This window comes from Myotis davidii, unplaced genomic scaffold, assembly GCF_000327345.1.
Source record: "Myotis davidii unplaced genomic scaffold, ASM32734v1 scaffold760, whole genome shotgun sequence".
NCBI classification, from domain to species: Eukaryota; Metazoa; Chordata; class Mammalia; order Chiroptera; family Vespertilionidae; genus Myotis; species Myotis davidii.
The window spans coordinates 37,548-45,958 of NW_006292088.1; the positions used below are offsets into that span (position 1 = coordinate 37,548).

At 40.4% G+C, this 8,411-nt stretch overlaps 1 protein-coding gene and 1 long non-coding RNA gene across 3 annotated transcripts in view; one reads left to right on the top strand and one right to left on the bottom strand.

Moving 5' to 3' along the window:
• The window catches only part of MOSPD1 (motile sperm domain containing 1), a 52,751-nt gene that overhangs the window by 33,173 nt on the left and 11,167 nt on the right, over positions 1–8,411 (top strand). The window lies entirely within an intron of this gene.
• LOC102752276 overlaps positions 1,945–8,411 on the bottom strand; it is a 12,131-nt gene continuing 5,664 nt past the window's right edge. The window contains exon 2 of the long non-coding RNA XR_001514121.1: positions 1,945–2,054. This is a non-coding gene — a long non-coding RNA (uncharacterized LOC102752276). The remainder of the gene's footprint in view (positions 2,055–8,411) is intronic.

Sequence of the window (8,411 nt, forward strand, 5' to 3'; positions counted from 1 at the left end):
CTCATCCTCTCCTCACCTGTGGACCAACAGCATGGTTGTTGCAGGGGAAAGCAATGAATGTTCTGGAAGGCAGGGGCTCCTACTCAGAAAGTAGGGAGCTGGAGCACCATTGCTTTGACTTCAAGAAGAAAGAGAACATTCACTAAACTGTAGTGTCTACTGGCCCAAAGTCAGATATCCGCCGTAGCTCTACCTCTGGGGCTGGCTCTTAAAGGGAACCATTTGTTTGAAGTAATTTCTTCTAAAGGGCACATCCTAAAAGGTCTGAGTGGATTTGTGTATGTGCTGCTATCCAGTTGAGTACAGTGTTCTTTGTGACATGAACAGCAAGTTAAGTTTGTGCAAAGAAGAAAGATTGCAGAACAGTCCAGAGAAGAAGATAGGGATTCCAAGTTAATCTGAGCCATGGAACCCCCGTGGCTTCACTTCTGCTACCTGGCCTTAGCATGACTTTCAGGCAATATTTTATGATGTTATGGGCTCTAGAGGGCCCTGTAGAGCTATTTCCCACAAGGGAGTCCTAGGAGTTGGATTCTAGGGGATTTGGGCTCCAGTTCAGATTACCTCAAGGAATGATCATTGTAGATATGTAGATAACACACACACAGTCAGCCCAGGAAATAAATTCCATATATGAACCACTTACATTTGAAAGGTCCCTGTTGTTGAAGGCAAGACTATTTAATCTACAGTTAAAGAATTTCTGAAATTTTCTGTGAGCCTTCCAGTCTTCCTGCATCACTAGGTAAAAGGAATAGAAAAGAGAGATGTAAAAAAAAAAAGAAAGAAAGAAAGAAAAGAGATGTTTGTTTTGGACAGAACAGAGTGTAATGGGGATATCAGCACACGAGAGGACATTTTATAACACTTAATGTAAAGATAAGAGTTTTGCTAATTATTGAATAAGTGTATGGAAGCAAACAATGTTCTTGCTCTAAAGTTTTTGTATAAAATACCTTAACACTCTCCAAAAATCAAGGTTCTGGTTTGTGGTGGGGGCTGTATGGACACTTGGAAGAGATATTGTAGAGGGAATCTGGGCATGGGACAGGAGTTGGGCTGGAGAATTCACTAATTCAAGCCTGAGATTCTATGAAAACTAGAGGTGCCAATCCTTTCTTAAGCAAATTGTACTCTTTAAAGTACAAAATTATAGAGATGGAGAACAAATTAATGGTTACCAAAGTTCATGGATTGTTGGGGTGGGTGTGATTATAAAGAGGTACACCAGGGTGATTTTTGTGATGATGGAATAGTTTTGTATCTTGATTGTGGTGATGGTTCCTCAAATCTATACATGTAATAAAATAGCTATTCACACACATTGTACCTATGTCAATTTTCTGGTCTTTATATGGTACTTTATTTACATATGATGTAATCATTGGGGAAGACTGGGCAACTTCCTATAAATCTATAGGATGATTTTTTATTTTATTATTTCAAAATAAAAAATTAAAAACATCTCAAGCACAATCCTGCATTTCTTTTAAGTGCTCTATAAAAGCCTTCCTTTATCTAATTTTTATTTTGAGAAAACCCTACCCCACTCCCCTCCCCACACACATACACACTATAACATCTTGATTCTTGAGAGTTAGAACTATGGACTTAGGAAACATTTTTCTTTTCCATCTTAATTTCTTTTTTCTTTTTTTTAAAGAGAGATTTATTGTTGTTCCACTTATTTTTTGATATATTTTATTGATTTTTTTACAAAGAGGAAGGGAGAGGGATAGAGTTAGAGACATCAATGAGAGAGAAACATCAATCAGCTGCCCCTTGCACGCTCCCTACTGGGGATGTGCCCGTCACCAAGGTACATGCCCTTGACTGGAATCGAACCTGGGACCCTTCAGTCTGCAGGCCGATGCTCTATCCACTGAGCCAAACTAGTTAGGGCTTAATTTCTTCATTGGGGAAAAAAAGTCAGAATGCATGTTTCCTTCTTTTCTTTTAATTAACAGATCTGATGTTTCGGATGCAACTATTTGGTTGATAATGCCTTGAGCAGACTGGGAAGATTCTACATCTGACTGAGCCAGCTCTTCTCCCTGTCATCAAAACAAAACAAAACAGAAACATGTTAAATTCCTTTTATGCCTTTGATGTAAATAGAAGCATAAGGATAGGAAGGAGGGAGAGTTGTCTTGTGGTTCTGAAATAAGAGGCACCCAGTCATCACACAAAGCAAAGAGGTTCCTTTCAGCTCAGAGGGAGCTGTGCTTCTGGAGTTCAGAAGCATGGAGAAATTGACCCAGGAGGTCAGGGACTTGGAAGAATAACAATTCAGCTAGCTTCAGAGAGGGGGCAGTTTGAGTGGAATGTAGAAATGTGAACCAGCTTCTTCTTCCCACCTCCCCAAGTGCACCAGAAGAGGAACTGAGAGAGCCTGAGCCCTTCAGTGTGAATAGGTGGTTGTAAGGGCAGGTTATAAAGGGATTTGGAAGAGAGCACTACTGAAGACTGTCAGCTTCCTGACACTATCTCCTAGAGCAGGGGTCCTCAAACTATGGCCCGGGGGCCACATGCAAATACAAATATTGTATTTGTTCCTATTTTGTTTTTTACTTCAAAATAAGATATGTGCAGTGTACATAGGAATTTGTTCATAGTTTTTTTTTTAAACTATAGTCCGGCCCTCCAACAGTCTGAGGGACAGTGAACTGACCCCCTGTTTAAAAAGTTTGAGGACCCCTGTCCTAGAGGCCCCATCTTGGTTTTCAGATTCCAAGTTTTTGGCTGAAACTTCTTCAGTACATCTTATCTGGCCCATGAAGCCAAGCACTTGACTATAAACTGTCTCATATTATTTTGAGTCACAGAGGCCTAGGTTCAAATCCTAGTCCTATCACCTACTAGCTATGTGATTTGGGGCAAGTTGTCCTAACCTCTCTGCCCCACAGTTTGCTCATCTATTAAGTGGGAGTAATACCTGCTTTACAGGGTTTGTAAAGTTTCTGGCACCTAACAGGTGCTTAGCAAATGTAACCCTTCTCTTCATTGTTTCTCAGGTGAAGGCCACATTACTCACTAGATTGGAAGTTCCTTGAGAGAGGTTCTTTCTGATCTCTAACCAGGGCCCACCACCACCACAGTAACTAGCATAGGGTTGAGCACACAGCATGTGGTTAATGAGTACTTGTTGGCGAGGCTAAATAGAGCTTTCCTGGCTACTTCAGTGATGTTAATGAAGATCCAGAAATAAGTATAAGGGAACATCAACATTCCATTTCAAAGATATGAAGTTAACATGTTGAATTCTTTACTTCCTTGATACATTGTTATTATAAGACTGTCCATGTGATAAGGATTTTTTTTGTACAAATGTAATCTGTGACAAATATGTAGTTCAAGTAAAATTAGTGGCTTAAGAACCTTGACAAATTGGCTTCTTGATCAGTTTAGCACATGTGGAGGAGTAAAAAAAATCAATTATAGACTGATATGCTTATAAGCACAGAATTCAGAAGGTTATCTTATATATATAAAAGCCTAAGTGACCCTTATGACCGGATGACCGGCCAGTAGCTATGATGCACACTGACCACCAGGGGGCAGACACTCAACTCAGGAGCTGCCCCCTGGTGGTCAGTGCATTCCCACAGCCAACCTCCCTTGGCTGGCCAACCTCTCTTGGTCCCTCCCCACAGCCAGCTGGCCCTGATAGGGACTGGCTGAGATGGCCCTGATCATCCCCAAACGCCAGCCAGGCAGAGGGACCCCACCTGTGCATGAATTCATGCACCAGTCCTCTAGTTAAATATAGAAAAATAATCTGAAATTGACCAAGTCACATCTATACTCCAGTCATTGTCTTGAGACCATACTTCAGTCTACAGTCATTTGTGTGATCCAGTGGAAAGAGTAATGGATCCGGAAATGAAGAACAGAGCTATGGTCCCAGATTTAGTCATCCATTCACTCATTCAGCCAACAAATATTTACTGAGCACCTACCATGGGGCCAGGCTCTATGCTTCACAGACATGGCTCAGCTCTGCATGGAATTTCCTATCAGTAGCTGTGATCTATAGGAAGTCACTTCATCTCACTGGGTCTCATGCTCTCCATCTATCAAATGGTGACAAATCTATTTATATAATAATTATGAGAATTCTATGAAGAATGCAGGAGCCAGAGCCTTACAGACTGTGGATTGTTCTCTATTATTGTCTTCTATGTAATGGTTACATTAATAACTTGTGATCATTTGAAAATTATGTCCGAAGTCTATTTCAAGGGGGCTGAGCATGTTCTGTCTGCTCAGTTTCCTTCCTTACATGCTGGCAGTGCCAACCAAGACGAGAATGAGCAGAAGGGACAGAAGGCCCTATTATATTTGGCTTATGCACTATATCAAAATGGCACTCCACTTTGTGTTCTCAAAGTGGATTGGATTTCAGACATGGTTCCTGTTATCGGTTAAATTGGCTCCCATTCAAGTTCTAGTCCTGGGCACCTGTGAATGTGACCTTATTTGGAAATGGGTTAAGATGAGATCTTTAAGGTGGGCCCTAAACCAATATGGCTGATGTCCTTATAAGGGAAATTTGGATATAGACACATATATAAGAGAACACACAAAGACACAGAGGGAAGAAGACCATGTGAAGATGAAGGCCAAGTTTGAAGTTATGCAACTACAAGCTAAGAATGCCAGGGGCTACCAGAAGTTGGAAGAGACAAGGAAGGATCCTTTCCTGGAGGCTTCTGAGGGAGCATGGCCTTGCCACACCTTGATTTCAAATTGCTAGCTTTTGGAACTGTGAGAGAATAAATTTCAGCCACCCAGTTGGTGGTCATTTGTTACAGCAGCCCTAGAAAAGTAATATAGTCCCCAAAAGAAATAGCTCCACAACACTTCTTTCTGCCCTCCATGTAGTCACAGTGCCCTCATTTTCTGTATGTTAATCCACATAAAAAATGATGCCTTCATCCTGGTACTTAAAAATGTGGGTCTCCAGAATGGCCAATAAAGCTTGTGTGGAATACTGAATTCCATTTTATGTTGTTCAAATAAATCAAAATGGAAGGCAAGAGTACCCTCCCACCCATTTACCACCTCTGTCTCAAGTTTGATGGAAAATAGTAAGAGAAGGCAGTCATGGGATCTACTGAGCAAACAGTTATTTTGGGAAAGTCATGTAGTCCATTTTGTGCCATGATAAAGGCCAGCGGGGCTTGCAGGAGAACCAACCTCATCCAAGGTGTTCAAACACTGCAAAGGATCATTGTGTTTTAGAGCCAAGCTGCTAGCTTGTCTCCTAGCCTCCACTCTTGCAGCCAACCAGAGGCTTCTGTCCTAGTGAAGGAGATGTCCCTTCTGTAAGACAAATGAACGAATCATGTTAATCAATGCATATGTATTATTTTGAAATTTTACTATTTGGCAACCACCATAGTAATTGATTCAGGCAAGTGTCATAAATGGATCCTAAAACGAGTGAAGTTTGATGGGGAGCATAATATTTATGTACTCTCAAAGTATCTTCTCATATATTAGTTATTAAGTACAAAGTGAAAAAAAGTATCTTTATAGTGGAAAGACCTGGCAGATATCATCTTAACCAAGTAATCAAAGTTAACACCACCAACAATCATGTACCTTTTTATGTTTTACTCCTGCCAGAAATGCATAACTTCTCATTATGAGGGCATATCAGGCAAACCCAAATTAAGGGATGTTCTACAAAATAGCTGGCATGTACTCTTCTAAAGTATTGATGTAATGAAAGGCAAAGAAAGGTTGAAGACTGTACCAGATTTAAGGAGACTTCAGAGAATTAAGAGACATGACAACTAAATTCAATGTGTGATCCTAGAATGGATCATGGACCAGAAAAATAAAATAGCAATGAAGGACATTCTTGGGACAATTAACAAAATTTGAATATGATCTGTATATTATATAATAGTGTACAGTATCAATGTTATATTTCTTGAATTTGCTAACTTTCTATGTATATATAACAGAATGTCCTTGTTCTTGGAAACACATTGAAGGGCAAAGGGAAATAATGTCTGCGACTTACTCTCAACTGTTTCAGAAAAAAGTGTGTGTGTGTGTAGGGGGGAGGGGGAGAGAGAGAGAGAGAGAGAGAGAGAGAGAGAGAGAGAGAGGTAATAAGATGCTAGCAACATGAATCTTTGTAAAGGGTATGTGAAAGTTCTTTTTGCCATTTTTATATACAATTTTCTGAAAGTTGAAAGTATTTGAAATTTTTAAAAAATTAAATATATTATTTTGAGCATTTAACTATGTGCCCGATGCCATGTAAGCGTGAGATATTCATAGAAGACAGGGTCTCTGTCCTTAATACAGGAGTTCACAACCTGGGGTGTACTGGACAAATAAAGAGACATCAGCCCCCAGATTGGTAAATATAAGTAACTTGGGCAAGGGCATGACCTCCATATTAGTTAGGATTGCCAATAATAGACTGTGAGGTAGGAAGAGAATGTGAAGTGATCATAAGAAACTAATGAAGTGATTTTTCAAGAACACGATGAGCTTTACCAGCAATAAGGATAAGGTAGTATCCAATTAACACAACAGGATGGGGAGAGATTGTTGTTAATAGGAAAAATCCTGAGAACAGTACCAGGTCCCATAATAAAGGGAAATCAGTGAGGCAGTGCTGCTGTTGGAGAAGTTGATTGGCGAATGGGAATTTCCACTCAATTATGAGATACAAGAGCCAGGATAAGAAAGTACATGAATGTTCTAGCAAAGGTCTGGTGGGAGGTAACATTTTATCTTTTATTTGAAAACTTTCATATTGTGGAAAAGTTACAAAAATAATGAGAACAGCACTAGCTTAAACTGTGTGAAATTGCCAAAATGTGACAATTTTTAGTTAAAAATGGCAATTTCATGTTTCAAATGAAAATGAAGCCCATATCCCATCACTCTCCTTCAGCAATTTTTGACACATGGTCCATTTCATTTAATCCCAAAACCCACCCATTATTCTGGCAAACCTGAGTTATTTGAAGTAAATCATGATGGGAGTTTTAGTTACTTTATTTTCTCAGTAAAGTATTCGAATGACTGAAAATTCAAAAGGCACATCACATTGTGCACCTTTACTATATACAACTTTTGTCAATTTACACTTCCATAAAGTTGAAAAAAGGTGCAAAAGGACAAGTGAAAAGTCCCCTTCCAAACCCTGTCACCTAGCCAACAGCTCTCCCTCATTGGAGGCAACTAATATTAAGGTTTTTTTATGTATCCTTTCAAAGATGTTTTATGCATATGTTAGCAAAGAGATTGCAAACTACTCACAGTGATCTACACCTTGCTTCTTTCACTTAGCAAAACATTTTGGAAATCATTCTATATCAACACATAAAAAGCTTCCTCCTTTTTTCAGGTTACCTAGCATTTCATTTTTTGAGTCATACTTTAATAAAACCACTGTTGATGAACTTTTAGGTTGTTTCCAATCTGTTGCCATTACAGACAGTGCTGCAATAACTTACCTTACACATTCATCTTGCACAAAAACAAGCAAGTGTATTTGTAAGAGAAACGCCTCAAAGAGGAATCGCTGTTTGAAAGGGAATGTGCATTTGTAATTTTAATAAATATTGCCAAATTGCCCTCCATCAAGGTAGGAGTTATTTTTATGCTGTGTTTGCCCTTTTATCACCCACAGTTTCCTTGCTACTCTTTTCCACTTACTTCAAGGGCCCCCAGGGGACCACTGCAATATACAAACTCAGAAGCACTCATCCCTATGACGTCAGCCTCCTAAGGGTATCCTTCTACTACTCTCTGGCCCCCACAGCCACCAGCCTGTTTTTCCTCCCCTCTCTTTTCCCAGGGGTCATGTGTAGCATGCTGGTTTTCTTTCTTCCTTCCAAGTTAGCCTCATGACCAGCTGTTTTACCATGCTAGTGTTGACCCCTGGACTTACTCTCCCATGACATTCTGTAGCACCTGCTCTGTCAATCCTTGGCCCTGTGAAAACTCCACCATCCATTCTCTCCATCCTTCCCCCTCCCGCTGCTCCCAGGCTGCTAACTTTTGCTGGAGAAGATCATGAAACTGGCTATACAACAAAGCCAGGACAGCTAGCCTTATCGAGGCCCCAAGGGCTGGGAGGCAATACTTTCATACACTCTCAGGGACTGTTGCAAATCCTTTCCCTCTCCTCAGATCCCTTGCCCCACCCTCACCCCAACCCCTCAGTGGAGGGTCTAGTTATGGATATCAATGCCAGAACACAGGTCACCTAACAGGAGCTCCCTCAATTCTCCTTTCTTTATCTTGTCCTTCCCTGTTTCTCTGCATTTTTGCTTATGCCTGCTCATCTCCCACCCCTCAGCTTCATGGGAACCAGGGTTGTCTCTTCCACTCGTGACCTTGACAGTAGGTTTTCTTGTCTTCTGCACTTTCTCCAG